The following is a 16,047-nucleotide window of genomic DNA, read 5'->3' as shown; positions in this document are numbered from 1 at the left end:
CCCTGGGGGCTAGGAATCCCTATAAGTCACAGAAACCCTACACGTTGCGTAAATGTTGTAAACTATAACTGGGAGGTAGAGAAAAGCGGTGTTTTTGTACCGGGACCAGTCTAAAACAGCAGCACTTAGGACTGCCACACCGCGAGGAAAAAGACACACGCGGGGCTTCTCTTTGCCACCCATCGAGAGAGTATCCGTCGGCTTTCACTATTCGTCAAAACGATGACGCCCTTTGGCGTGACGACGTCGAATGATGACGAAGAGTCTTCTAAAAATTCGACCATATCGCCAGTCCGACTGGTGGAGGCCGCCCGCTGAATACCAGTCGATGCCGAGCGTATGGCCAAGTACTAGCGACAAGTTCCAATCATTACCGAGTGCTGTGCGGAGGAAATCTTTAACGCTGGTAGGTAAAATACGGTTCCGTCTGAGTGTTTGTGTTTCGTTTGGTGTAAGCAAGAAGTTGTTCCGCGTTTCGCCTTTTTCGTCAAAATTGTTTAAGGGCACATTTCTGAGTTTGCTGCAATTTTTAAGGTGTTATCCACTAACAGAGACGTTTTAACGATTGTACTTACATGTATATATCAAATATATTTTTCTGCATAAAATATTAGTGGTTGTATATTAAACGTGTTTCTGATCTTTCTAATATTTGTACTAGGTTAAATTTAATTTTTCTTTGTTAAAATACGCTTTTTCGTACGTACGAAAGTATTTGAAGATCCAGTTTGGGCTTGTTACAAATATTAAAACGACCAGAAACACATTGAATATACAGACACTGATATTCTAAACAAGAAAATATATTTAATATGTAAGTTAATCGTAGAAATATTTTATTAGTCGGAAACATCTTGCACTGTAGCAAACTCAGGAATGTCCCTTTAAGAATTAAAAAAAAATTAATATTGGTTGTTTAAAAAGTGCTCGGTTTTTTTTTAGAGAAAATAAAGTAAATTTAAAGTGAAATAAAATAAAATTAAATTAAATTAAACAAAATATATAAAAGAAGTGGAAAAAAGGTAATTGCTTTTACAAGTTCCGTTTTAAATGTATACTATTTTATGACAATTATACTTTAATATGTTTATAATCTAATATACAATATGTCTATACAATATTATAGCAAATTTGACTGGAAAATGTTTTACTTGATGTATTTTAATTAACATGAGAGAAAAACAACATGTTTACTAGTCACTAAAATAATTGGGGTTGAATGAGTGGGTGGAAGGTTGGAATAAAGGGGACAATAATTTGTCTTTCCTTGATAATGTCGGCGCGTAGACAGACATTCATCACTGTCACGGTCATATTTCTTATAATTGTTTTAATATGAAGATGCACAGTAATTACGGAATTGTGTGTAATTATTTTAATTAAGTCTGGTGAATTAGCGTCACTGGTTCGATGGTTACCTGGCTGAACTTAATTTTATTACGCAGATTATGGCTTACGAGGATATATATGTAACAAGATGGCGGGTGCACATTACTGTACATAATTACAAAGATACTAAAAATACACAGAAAGTATTCATAATTAAACTACAAAACATGGAAAGTTTTCTAAGGACACCTGCTGTTTTGGAATTAAATAATGTATATCACTGATATAAAATTTCGGGACTTGGCTCAAAGGTGTAGAGCGTTCACCTGACTGGCTTGGGACGAAATCCCCACGGTGAAACTATTTCTCTGATTGAGGTTTTCCCGTTATAACCAGTACCCACGACTGATATATCAACGGTCGTAGTATAATTTTCCTGTCCCAACTCAGGTATTTGCGGGAAAGTCTCTATGAAAGATCCCTTGCTAAGGGGGATAATGTTGCTGGTTTTCTCTAAAGACCACATGACTGAATTACCAACTGTTTGTCACCTACTAGCCGTTGATTAATTAATCTTTGTGCTCTAGAGGTGTCGATCTAAACAAAACAAACTTTAAAGGGACTGTCCTGAGTTTGCAGCCATTGTAAGATGTTTGCGATAACAGAGCCTTAAAGGGACTGTCCTGAGTTTGCAGCCATTGTAAGATGTTTGCGATAACAGAGCTTTAAAGGGACTGTCTTGAGTTTGCAGCCATTGTAAGATGTTTGCGATAACAGAGCTTTAAAGGGACAGTCCTGAGTTTGCAGCCATTGTAAGATGTTTGCGATAACAGAGCTTTAAAGGGACAGTCCTGAGTTTGCAGCCATTGTAAGATGTTTGCGATAACAGAGCTTTAAAGGGACAGTCCTGAGTTTGCAGTCATTGTAAGATGTTTGCGATAACAGAGCTTTAAAGGGACAGTCCTGAGTTTGCAGTCATTGTAAGATGTTTGCGATAACAGAGCTTTAAAGGGACAGTCCTGAGTTTGCAGCCATTGTAAGATGTTTGCGATAACAGAGCTTTAAAGGGACAGTCCTGAGTTTGCAGCCATTGTAAGATGTTTGCGATAACAGAGCTTTAAAGGGACAGTCCTGAGTTTGCAGCCATTGTAAGATGTTTGCGATAACAGAGCTTTAAAGGACACTGTCTTGAGTTTTGCAGCCATTGTAAGATGTTTGCGATAACAGAGCTTTAAAGGGACAGTCCTGAGTTTGCAGCCATTGTAAGATGTTTGCGATAACAGAGCTTTAAAGGGACTGTCCTGAGTTTGCAGCCATTGTAAGATGTTTGCGATAACAGAGCTTTAAAGGGACTGTCCTGAGTTTGCAGCCATTGTAAGATCTTTGCGATAACAGAGCTTTAAAGGGACTGTCTTGAGTTTGCAGCCATTGTAAGATGTTTGCGATAACAGAGCTTTAAAGGGACTGTCCTGAGTTTGCAGCCATTGTAAGGTGTTTGCGATAACAGAGCTTTAAAGGGACTGTCCTGAGTTTGCAGCCATTGTAAGATGTTTGCGATAACAGAGCCTTAAAGGGACAGTCCTGAGTTTGCAGCCATTGTAAGATGTTTGCGATAACAGAGCTTTAAAGGGACAGTCCTGAGTTTGCAGCCATTGTAAGATGTTTGCGATAACAGAGCTTTAAAGGAACTGTCTTGAGTTTGCAGCCATTGTAAGATGTTTGCGATAACAGAGCTTTAAAGGGACAGTCCTGAGTTTGCAGCCATTGTAAGATGTTTGCGATAACAGAGCTTTAAAGGAACTGTCCTGAGTTTGCAGCCATTGTAAGATGTTTGCGATAACAGAGCTTTAAAGGAACTGTCTTGAGTTTGCAGCCATTGTAAGATGTTTGCGATAACAGAGCTTTAAAGGGACAGTCCTGAGTTTGCAGCCATTGTAAGATGTTTGCGATAACAGAGCTTTAAAGGGACAGTCCTGAGTTTGCAGCCATTGTAAGATGTTTGCGATAACAGAGCTTTAAAGGAACTGTCTTGAGTTTGCAGCCATTGTAAGATGTTTGCGATAACAGAGCTTTAAAGGGACTGTCTTGAGTTTGCAGCCATTGTAAGATGTTTGCGATAACAGAGCTTTAAAGGGACTGTCCTGAGTTTGCAGCCATTGTAAGATGTTTGCGATAACAGAGCTTTAAAGGGACAGTCCTGAGTTTGCAGCCATTGTAAGATGTTTGCGTTAACAGAGCTTTAAAGGGACAGTCCTGAGTTTGCAGCCATTGTAAGATGTTTGCGATAACAGAGCCTTAAAGGGACTGTCCTGAGTTTGCAGCCATTGTAAGATGTTTGCGATAACAGAGCTTTAAAGGGACTGTCTTGAGTTTGCAGCCATTGTAAGATGTTTGCGATAACAGAGCTTTAAAGGAACTGTCTTGAGTTTGCAGCCATTGTAAGATGTTTGCGATAACAGAGCTTTAAAGGGACTGTCCTGAGTTTGCAGCCATTGTAAGATGTTTGCGATAACAGAGCCTTAAAGGAACTGTCTTGAGTTTGCAGCCATTGTAAGATGTTTACGATAACAGAGCTTTAAAGGAACTGTCTTGAGTTTGCAGCCATTGTAAGATGTTTGCGATAACAGAGCCTTAAAGGGACTGTCCTGAGTTTGCAGCCATTGTAAGATGTTTACGATAACAGAGCCTTGTTGGCGACTACTATTTCATACTAAATACATTTTTTGTTTGTTTAGAATACTAGTGTCTCTATATCGAATGTGTTTGTGGTCGTATACTATTATTAATGTTTGTAGCACTCAGTTTTAACTTTAATTCGTCATATATATTATTTTATTACGTAGGAAATTACTGGGAGGTAAAATCCGGTTTAGTCTACTACAACCATTAGAACAACAACAAACACCTTGTAAATACAGACACTGATTTTTTAAATAAGAAAATGTCTTTAATTTGTATGTTACTTCATGGAAAAGGCTCTATTGGTCGGAAACATGTTTACAATGGTTGTAAACTCAGGACTGTCCCTTTAACTTTAACGTTACATAGAGAAAAAAAGAGAAAATAAAAAAGAAAATAAATAAAGATAGAAAACAGGTTAATTACGTACGTTATCGGCTTTATCCTGTGCAGGTGATAACGCGGAATTCCTCAAGGCTTGTTGGTGACTATTACCAATTAATATATTTTACAATGTGATATAAATACTAACGGTGCCATAGAAAGATGATTGGTTGCAGGTAGTAGCCTGCTCACACGGTATAATGTTTAGCTGCTTTCATGTTTTTTCTTCATGGACGATGTTGATTTCAGATTAATGTATATTGCAGGTAAAAAGTGATAAACAGGTGTAATTATAAAGGTAGAATTCACATTATACTACCTAAATGTGTACTACAGCTGCGATATCAGGCAGTACAATGAAAAGTCTATGAAACGTGTTTTAGTCCGAATTGCTTTTTGACACGAATGTATCAAAAGTACTGTTAACAATGGAAATTAGCCAGAACGATAGCAAACATGATGTGTGGGTTTTTAAAAAAAAAATCAAACAAATAACATGTTATGTTATTTTTGTAGGTTTTTCTTTTCTTTTCTTTTTTTTCTTTTTATTTGTGCGAAAATATACTTACTCAATTTCGTTAGAAAACTATTAGTATTTGTACATGTAATTTAAAGACTAACGTCTGGTACCTGTGTCTCTCTATGAAAGGTGCTTTATAAGATACCCCGTGTTATAATATGGTTTTACATGTAATTTAAAGACTAACGTCTGGTACCTGTGTCTCTCTATGAAAGGTGGTTTATAAGATACCCCGTGTTATAATATGGTTTTACATGTAATTTAAAGACTAACGTCTGGTACCTGTGTCTCTCTATGAAAGGTGGTTTATAAGATACCCCGTGTTATAATATGGTTTTACATGTAATTTAAAGACTAACGTCTGGTATCTGTGTCTCTCTATGAAAGGTGCTTTATAAGATACCCCGTGTTATAATATGGTTTTACTGATGGAAAATACACACATAGTATTGTTGGGGGGTTTTCAAGGCGAATAAATGCAATTGTTTTGCAATAGGGGTTTCGTTTTCACTCCACGTACCACCCCTTCCCGCCCCCGATTTTAATTTGTTCTCACCATCAAAGATAATCGTGAAATGTGTATAAAGTATCTATCTAATATCTATAAAAAAAAACCTCCAATAGCGGTAAAATATATTGTTTTATTTGAATTCCCTGTATGCAGTGAACGTAACATATTTCGTGATAATTCTGCTATAGCATATCTCCACGTTTAATGTTTAAAAAGAGTAAATTTTAGTTTAAACTGCCATTGCATGTGACTTAGTCGTTTTTCATTTACCTTTTTATAAATCAAAGCTACATGTCTACAAAATTAATACAATTAGAACTTGACGTGCCTTCAGTTTCAGCCTTGAAATCGCATGTTTGTATGACTGCTCTCTCTTTCCCGTTATTGCCCGCATATTCCCGCTAAACGAGCACGACACCATGTTATTCAGCATATCCTCTGTAATAGTACGCAGCAGTGTTTTAAGGGTGTTTTTACTTAACAACACCACTAGAGCACATTGATTAATTAATCATCAGCTATTGAATGTCAAACATTTGATAATTCTGACACGTAGTCATCAGAGAAAACCCGCTACATTTTTTCTAATGCAGCAAGATATCTTTTATATGCACCATCCCACAGACAGGAAAGCACATTCCACAGCTTTTGACCAGTCGTGGTGCACTGGATGTAATGAGAGAAAACCAAACCTAATCAGTTAAATGAATCCACCAAGGTGGTTCGATCCCACGACGCTTAAATTAATGAGACCCCCCCCCCCCCCCAATCTATTGAATGTATCCACCGAGTTGGTTCGATCCTCAAGCGAGCACTGAACTTCCTGAGGTAAATAATAGTACATTTCACTGTCAATATCGTAAGATCGAATAGGTCTTATTGTTATTGTCAAATTCTAATAACTTTGAAATCCCTATCGTTTAGTGACAATATTTCTTGTAATACCTGTTGCTAAGTGAGACGGGACGTAGCCCGATGGTAAAGTGTTCGCTTGATGCGCGGTCGGTCTAGGATCGATCCCCGTCGGTGGGCCCATTGGGCTATTTCTCGCTCCGTCCAGTGCATCACGACTGGTATATCAAAGGCCGTGGTATGTGTTATCCTGTCTGTGGGATGGTGCATATAAAAGATCACTTGCTGCTAATCGAAGAGTAGCCCATGAAGTGGCGACAGCGGCTTTCCTCTCTCAATATCTGTATGATCCTTAACCATATGTCTGACGCCATATAACCATAAATAAAATGTGTTGAGTGCGTCGTTAAATAAAACATTTCTTTCCTTCTGCTAAGTAGCGATGATGTCATGGACGTATAAAAGATTGCATAATTGATGATATGCAGTCATGTAGGATATAAAAACACATCAGAAGTGGTGGAAACCTTGTATTCTAAAAGAAAAAGACGACGAAAAAATATGTGCTGAATTTATGAAGTTTGATTTTCTTGAACGCTTTAAACATACGGCTCATATGTTTATTTTAAATTCACTGTGAATAACAGATGGAATGAAGCGCGTGTGTATGAATTTTAGGAGAGTGTGGCAAAACAAAACAAAACCACCAAGCAACTAACTAAAAAAGTAAAAAAGTAAAGTTTGTTTTGTTTAACGACGCCACTAGAGCACATTGATTTTTTTTTTATCTTATCATCGGCTATTCGACGTCAAACATATGGTCATTCTGAGGAACCCGCTGTCGCCACATAGGCTACTCTGTTACGGCAGGCAGCAAGGGATCTTTTATTTGCGCTTCCCACAGGCAGGATAGCACAAACCATGGCCTTTGTTGAACCTGTGGATCACTGGTCGGTGCAAGTGGTTTACGCCTACCCATTGAGCCTTGGGGGGCACTCACTCAGGGTTTGGAGTCGGTATCTGGATTAAAAATCCCATGCCTCGACTGGGATCCGAACCCAGTGCCTACCATCCTGTAGACCGATAGCCTAACCACGACGCCACCGAGGCCGGTAACTAACCAAACAAACAAACAAACAGGAACTGTTTTGTTCGATATGTGGTCGAAAGCATCAAATGCTACGCAAGAGATATCGTTTGGAAAATATTACTATATATCAAATTAAAAAAAAACAAACACCATGACCCCCAACTTTTCTCTCTCCATGCTATATAGATGTGTGTCCACGGCCTGCTAGCGAGCGTATCTTTGACAATCCTAAACATTCTTAATGAAAACTGCAATGCTTTCATATTCGAAGTCCACTAAAAAGGCTAATATATTCATGCATGTTCTCAAGTATTGTAATATTACTCAGGCAAGCTCTTCAATATTAATCCACTTTCGTGTGCGCCCGTGCGTGAGGCCGGGTGGATGGATGGGCAGGTGTGCATAGAGCTATTTGATATTCACTGCTATCAGAATGTTAGATGAAAAGTACATGTACATTACTAAAAGCAAAATCGTTCATCCTCCTGTTTTTTTCCTTTGTTTGTCTCTACGACTCTCTCTCTCTCTCTCTCTCTCTCTCTCTCTCTCTCTCTCTCTCTCTCTCTCTCTCTCTCTCTCTCTTTGTCTCTACGACCTCCTCTCTGTTTCTCTCTCTGTATCTGTCTCTCTCTCTGTCTCTCTCTGTATGTCTCTCTCTGTCTCTCTGTCTCTGTCTGTCTCTCTCTCTCTCTCTCTCTCTGTCTCTCTCTCTCTCTCTCTCTCTCTCTCTCTCTCTCTCTCTCTCTCTCTCTCTCTCTCTCTCTCTCTCTCTCTCTCTCTGTCTCTCTCTCTTTAACTGTCAGATATAACGTAACACCCCATAACTCGAGGAATATGGAGTAACGACGCTTGTTCAATAAACATGTAATAGAGCCACAGAGTGTTTAACGACTTGATTAAAACCATCATATGATCGTAACCCAACCCCATCCACATGAAACGTTACCGAGTACAAACAGCAAAACCAATTCTACCTCAGTTTATTTATACGATTTGTGTTTGCCTGCAGTAAAGAGCGAATAACATTATGATTTCTAAAAACTGAAAATTATCACAAGACACACAACCCGCTTGACTATAAAGGCGGCATCTCAGAATTGAATAACAGCGGCTTCCCGTCAAAGTTATTTATTAACTCGTCCTTGTGTATGCTATATAGCCATGCTCAAGGTTACACACCACCATTAATTACTCCTTGCAGTTCAATACAATTTCTGTGTTAGAATATATTCTTTGAAAAATACAACACTGTAGAGACAGAGCCGGATTTAGACCTTGGGGGCCCCACAACATAGAAATTAAATTACATGACAAAAAAATTAACTAATTTTATAATTATTAGTCTGGGGGCCCCTCTGGCGGGGGGAGGGGGGGGGGCACTGTGTAGAGAGGGTCATATGACTACTAATTTTAGCTAGTGTTCTCAACTGACATGTATCGTGTAAAAAATCAACATAGGTCACTACGAACCTTTTCAATTAATGACCCGACCCCTATGCCTGATCACCGCCTCGTGTCGCTGTTATACAAGTGGCACCATACCACTTGCACAGTTGTTATCAGTTAGTATTACATATAACAAGTTACTTCAAACCAATAGGTTATTTAAATACTACAGACGTCAACCTACGTGTGAACATCAAAGAAAGATTATTTCGTAAACCGGACTATATGAAGCTGCTACAGCAAGTAACGACACAAATGGTGGCGTGTGGCCTATAGTTTCGAAGAGAATACTAAACGAATTCCCATGAGATACCGTGTATATTACCATGTTCGGTCGTACATCACAAGCAAAAGCGAGCGATGTACGATCGAAAACACACGAGTTGTAATAATATATAAACTGTCCGCTAATGCTAGGATCAGACTTCCAACTGTCAGCAGAATATTGGCCAATTCGACGATTCCTCAACTCCTGTCGTACCACTGTTGCGCTCATGTTACAACTACTCGGTCGTACGTGTTGTATACGACGAGAATCGAGTTGTAAGAGCGCTCAGTCTAGCAAATGGACAGTCGTAGAAGTCGTGACAGCAGAAAGTTGGCCAGCGTTCTGATGGCAGTTGGTAGTATGAGCCTAGCATAACTGTCACGACTGAGTTGACCAACTTCTACGACTGACCAGTTGCTAGTCTGAGCGCTTTTACAACTCGATTCTCGTCGCATAACCCATTAGTTGTTAATCTGAGCTCACCCATCGTAAGTCGTCCCTTGCTGCTAATCGAAAAGAGTAACCCATGAAGTGGCAACAGCGGGTTTCCTCCTTCAATATCTGTGTGGTCCTTAACCATATGTCTGACGCCATATAACCGTAAATAAAATGTGTTGAGTGCGTCGTTAAATAAAACATTTCCTTCCTTCCTTCTTCCGTCGTAAGTTTGGGAGTGGTGGAAATTACAACGCAAACTGTCAAGTTGGTCAGCTCCGTCGTGTCAGTTGATATCTCGATACTAGCATTACGGGAACGAGTGTAGTATTGTATTTATTACAACGCATATCACTAAACAATAACGGAACAATTTACTTCGACAATAAATAGCGAAACACGAGAATGCACAGAGCCCAAGACCATTGAAAATGAAGTCGTTTGCTGACTACCAAACTGATTTATCAGTGAAACTTTCCATTCGTAAATCTCATAGGGCGGGACGTAGCCCAGTGGTAGTGCGCTCGCTTGATTCGCGGTCGGTTTAGTATCGATTGCTTTCGATGTCATTATCTCTCAAATGTCATGGGGGTGAGGGTTTGCGCGGAGGGGTATAAAGTCCAATGGTATAGCTCTCGCTTATCGGTTTGTCTATATGTGTCGTTTTTGTGTTTGTGGGTTGCTTTAAAGAAAAAATAGTTTCATCTGGACAAAAAACGTATGCAATTTTATTTCATCTAATACCACTGTGTCAATTAACCCTGTGCTTGAAACATGTAAGGGGTACCTGTAAAAGCAAGTACTCAAGTTTTGTGCGGAACTAGGGTAGTCATATACGCTACCCATTAATGAGAAATGAGCAGCTTGACCCCCTTTTTCTGATTTACTTTGAGGGTGAGAGGTGGTAATAGTTGTATCCGTGGTGTTAACGTCGACTGATATACTGTAAGTAGGCGGTTTAGCCACATAATATTTATATAATATATTATATATTTTACTATTGTCATCTATTGGGTTTGCCGCCATATAACCGTAATTAAAATGTGTTGAGTACGTCGTTAAATAAAACATTTCCTATGGGGTTTGCCAGAATCGATACCTGTCAGTGTACCAATTGGGCTATTTTTCGTCCCAGCCAGTGCTCCACAACTGGTGTAACAAAGGCCGTGGTATGTACTATCATGTCTATGGGATGGTGCATATAAAATATCCTTTGCTGCTAATCGAAAAGAGTTTCCTCTCCCAATATGTGTGGTCCTTAACCATATGTTTGACGCCATATAACCGTAAATAAAATGTGTTGAGTGCGTCGTTAAATAAAGCATTTCCTTCCTATGGGGTTTGATTTGGTGGTATACACCCTGTGTAGGAGGAACACGTTTAACTGTAAACAGTTACCAGTCAAATACATAACCAAACTTTATTACCGCACTACCGAGTCTCAGACATTTTCCTGTCTCCTAAGTTTAAACTCGCCATGAAAGTCAAACTTCATTTGTAACAGTATATGACAAAGCTATACACAAAATGTAGCTCAGTATCTTGAGGCATTGCAAAAACAAAAACAAGTTCGGAAAACAAGTGTTCATATCTTCTATGTTCAAGGGCTATAACTCTGTGAAAAATTAGCAAATTGATATGACAGTCAAACTTGATCTGTAACGGTACATGATAAAGATATACACAGAATTCAGTTCAATATTTTAAAGCACTGCGAAAAACAAAAATTCCGGAAAAATATATGTGGAACAGACGGACGGATTGACGGACGGATATACATACAGAAAAAAGAGACAGGCAGACAGAAGGTCGAATATGAAACTTATTGCACAGGTATAGGACTCAAAATATGTGCACCGGCGAAATAAACTAACCACTGCAAATTAAATCAGTCCACCAACCACAGAACTAAAGTTTACTACTGCACTATTTTCGCGCAGGGGGCGAGACGTAGCCCAGTGGTAAAGCGTTCGCGGTCGGTCTAGGATCGATCCCCGTCGGTTGGCCCATTCGGCTATTTATCGTTCCAGCCAGTGCACCACGACTGGTATATCAAAGGCCGTGGTATGTGTTATCCTGTCTGTGGGATGGTGCATATAAAAGATCCCTTGCTGCTAATCGAAAAGAGTAGCCCATGAAGTGGCGACAGCGGGTTTCCTCTCACAATATGTGTGTGGTCCTTAACCATATGTACGACGCCATATAACCATACATAAAATATGTAGAGTGCGTCATTAAATAAAACATTTCCTTTATTTTCGCGCACGTGTTTCAGGGGCTCGTTTAGCAAATGAGGCAATAACTGATTGGGGCCACGTGGTTTTACAACATGAAAGAAGCCAATCAGTGTGTCTAATTTAATCATTAATTAATCACGGCATATTTCTAGAAGATAATGAAAAATCCTATAAAATCAGCATTATTTGGCGATAATATTTTCTCTAATGTGGTGTTCATGTGCAGTGCCTCTTTGTGTGTGTCAATTAAAATTAATCACACTATGGTGGGGGTTTGTTTGTTGGTACTTATAACTTTCGTGGAAATATCCAGGCAGTCCAGTTGTCAGAGCGCTAGCTTTCTGTGGCTTAGTCGCATGATCGATCCTCGTCGGCGGATCCATTTATTGTTGAACAAAACTAATTCTCTCTCTCTCTCTCTCTCTCTCTCTCTCTCTCTCTCTCTCTCTCTCTCTCTCTCTCTCTCTGTCTTTATCCTCCCTCCCTGTCTCTCTCTCTCTCTCTGTCTTTATCCTCTCTCTCTCTCTCTCTCTCTCTCTCTCTCTCTCTCTCTGTCTCTCTCTCTCTCTCTGTCTTTATCCTCTCTCTCTCTCTCTCTCTCTCTCTCTCTCTCTCTCTCTCTCTCTGTCTGTCTTTATCCTCTCTCTCTCTCTCTCTCTCTCTCTCTCTCTCTCTCTCTCTCTCTCTCTGTCTTTATCCTCCCCCATCTCTCTCTCTCTCTCTCTCTCTCTCTCTCTCTCTCTCTCTCTCTCTCTCTCTCTCTCTCTCTCTCTCTCTCTCTCTCTCTCTCTCTCTCTCTCTCTCGCTCTTTCCGTCTGCCTACCTATTTCTTCAAAATACAAATATGTAATATGATGAGGCCACTGCCGAGACAGTTTAGCAAAATGTATAATGTATGTTTGTATACACGGCCTCTGATATACCAGTCGTGGAACACTGGTGAAACTTAAAAATGCGATAAAACAGTTGACAAGGATCACTACTACGATTAACAGTACCGTATACTGCTCTCGCTTTCTTAATGGTCAATAGTTAAGGTTGCTCACCACCATTTAACTCTTCACGAATTCCAAATACAATTTTTATGCCGCAATATATTCTCAGAAAAGGTTGACAAAGTCGATTGGGCTAGGTGGATATATTTTGTGAAAATGTTTTGAGAAAATTGAGAATTTTTAATCCACGCTGACCTAGAGCACCAACTCATTTTGATGTTTACATAAGTGATAGCATACCACGTGCATATTCGTAAGTACTTAGTACTAAAATGACAAATAAATTCAAGCAAATGGATTATTTAAAGGAACAGACCCTAGTTAGACTAAGTTTTGTTAATCTACAAACCTGTAACACATTTGGATAAAGTTACAACTGAGTGAAATATGAGTCTGATGAAATACCCTCTAAAAATAAACTAAAACTAAGCTCCATAACTGTTACTTCTCAGACGCACGTGCGTTTTTCAAAATATGAGAAATGCATTTTGTGATATTAAGAACACCAGAATTACCAAAAACACTTCAAATACACGGAAGTGGATACTCTAAACAATAAAAAATAAGTAAAGTATGATTTCAGTTGTCAAAAACGGCTCTAATAGTAAAAAATATACCTTAGTGTTTAAAAACTAGGGTATGTCCCTTTAAATACGACATTATCAAAAAAAGATTTGACAAGGCATTTTTTCTTCTTCTTAAAACGGACAATACTTTGCAGGATACACAAAGTGAGTACACTGCATACGGGACATTTAGTTTCATTATACTTATTTTCGTGCTTCAACTAGGGTTCAAGCACGCTGTCCTGGGCACACACCTCGGCTATCTGAGCTGTCTGTCCAGGACAGTGGGTTAGTGGTTAGTTGTTAGTGGTTAGTGACAAGTGGGTGTAGAAGCACACACCTACGCACTGAGGCGTCAAATTCGCTCTGGGTGGGAGCTGGTACCGGGATGCGAGCCCAGTACCTACCAGCCTTATGTCCGATCTCTAAACCATTACATCATCGAGGCCGGTAACCCAGTCATGTTGTGGTGGCTGTTTTATGAATGTACTGTTAATGACTAACACAACAGTTCCATATGTTTTAAAACGTATCACAAAGGCCATTAATACTGAGGTGTTTGATGTTCCCTAGTTTTAGTGCCCTGTGACGTGTTTCCGTGGTACAACAGGATGTGCTTGGAGTAACTAACATGACATTGGCCGACTTGAAAGCAATCGCAGATCTCAAAACAAGAATTCACGAGCTTGTGCAAACATTTTTACCCTAGGCAATACTCTAGTTAGAAAAAAAACAGAGAGAAAAAAAAGGTCGAACATTAAAGGGACATTCCTGAGTTTCCTGCAATTTTTAAGATGATATCTATTAACAAAGACTTTTTAACGATTGTAATTACATATCAAATATATTTTTCTGCATAAGATATTAGTTACTGTATGTTAAACGTAGTTCTGGTCGTTCTAATGTTTGTACTAAGTTAAATTTCATTTTATTTCCTAAAATATAATTTTTTCGTTCGTACGAAATTATTTGAAGACAAAATCCAGTTTGGGCTTCTTACAAATATTAAGACAACCAGAAACACAATAAATATACAGACACTGATATTCTAAACCAGAAAATATATTTAATATGTAAGTTTAACGGTAGGAATATTTTGTTAGTCGGAAACATCTTACAATGCAGCAAACTCAGGAATTTCCCTTTAAAGAACTACCATTGGCGATAAAAACGAAAGACTATTATTTGTGTGTATTTCGAACTCACTGTAAAATATAAGGATTGTTTTCAATCACTGATTTAAGTAACATTGTGTTGCACATAAACGTAAGTTTGCGACTGAAAGCCTGTTGTTATAATTACACACAGTGCTAATAATACCGTGCGAAAAATACATAACTCGCGCTTTTACCGTGGCCCATCTCCCAAACCAATGTAATTTTATGCGTAAAATAGATACTAAAATAATCGTAAATGTCTGACAGCTAGCCGTAAGCGTAAAGTTACGATATTTCGTGAACTTAAAACAAAAGTTTTGTTTGTGTTTAACGAAACCACTAGAGCACATTGATTTATTAATAATCGGCTGTTGGATGTCAACTATTTCGCAATTTTGACATATAGGCTTAAAGAAGAAACCCGCTACAATTTTCCATTAGCAGTGTATATTTTATATGCACCATCCCACAGTCAGGATAGCACATACCACGACCTTTGATATACTAGTTGTGGTGCACTGGCTGAAACGAGAAACAGCCCAATGGGCCCACCGACGGGGATCGACCCCAAACCGACCGCGCACGACGTGAGCGCTTTATCACTGGGCTACGTCACGTCTCATTCTGTGAACCTGGCTCACGAGAATTATTATTATATTAACGTGTCTGTATATATTCAATTAAGGTTTAGACACGTCTGCTCTGGACATAACTTGTCACCTTGCCAGTGATTGTATCCGGAAAAAGGGTGAGTGTGCAAATTTCATAAATATAATTTCTGACAGTCAAATTAACCGAAAGGGAATATATAGGAATTAAACGGACAGACACTAATTTAATTTTTAAACACCATGGAATATTTTTCACCTAGACTCTAGTTTCGACCCGTAAAAATGGACACTAAGTTTGGTTAATTTACAAACCTGTAACACATTTGGATACAACAGAGTGAAACAAGAGTCTGTGACGTTGAAATACCCTTAAAAATAAACCAAAACGCGACACCATGACCGTTAGTTCTCAGACGCACGTGCGTTTTTAAAAATATCACAAATGCATTTTGTGGTATTAGAAACAACAGGATAACCAGAAACACTTCGGTTGTACGAACGGAAATGGATAATCTAGACAATAAAATATAAGTAATGCTTGATTTCAGTGATCATAAACGGTTCTAATAGTGAAACATGTGCCTTAGTGTTTACAAACTAGGGTATGTCCCTTTAAGAAGGTTTCTGAAGCATCATTAAAAGAGTTCAGATTATTATTTTCTAGTTTCGCTATCATTTCATGTCATTTCAAGTATTCTTATTTTCGCGCTTTTATCCAGTTAAGTTCAAGAACGCTGTCCTGGCACTGACATAGCCATGATTTTATATTGGGGGGGGGGGGGGGGGGGGGGACTGTCGGGGGGGGGGGGTAGTGGTTCGCTACCGGACTAATCTAGTCATCCATTCATTTCAACTTATGTTCGTGCTTATATCCAATCAAGGTTCAAGCACGCTATCCGGGGCACACACACACACACACACACACACACACACACACACACACACACACACACACACCTCGGCTATC

General features: G+C 39.0%; 1 protein-coding gene across 1 annotated transcript in view; it reads left to right on the top strand.

Annotated features, from left to right (window-relative positions):
* Positions 1-283: 283 nt before the first annotated feature.
* The window catches only part of LOC121377562, a 55,289-nt gene continuing 39,525 nt past the window's right edge, over positions 284-16,047 (top strand). Inside the window, exon 1 of the mRNA XM_041505610.1 lies at positions 284-406. The gene's annotated coding sequence lies outside the window, so the exon portion shown is untranslated. The remainder of the gene's footprint in view (positions 407-16,047) is intronic.

Source organism: Gigantopelta aegis, chromosome 7, assembly GCF_016097555.1.
Source record: "Gigantopelta aegis isolate Gae_Host chromosome 7, Gae_host_genome, whole genome shotgun sequence".
Taxonomy (NCBI): domain Eukaryota; kingdom Metazoa; phylum Mollusca; class Gastropoda; order Neomphalida; family Peltospiridae; genus Gigantopelta; species Gigantopelta aegis.
The sequence above is the reverse complement of the archived record's forward strand: the minus strand, read 5'-3'. Positions and strand labels throughout refer to the sequence as shown.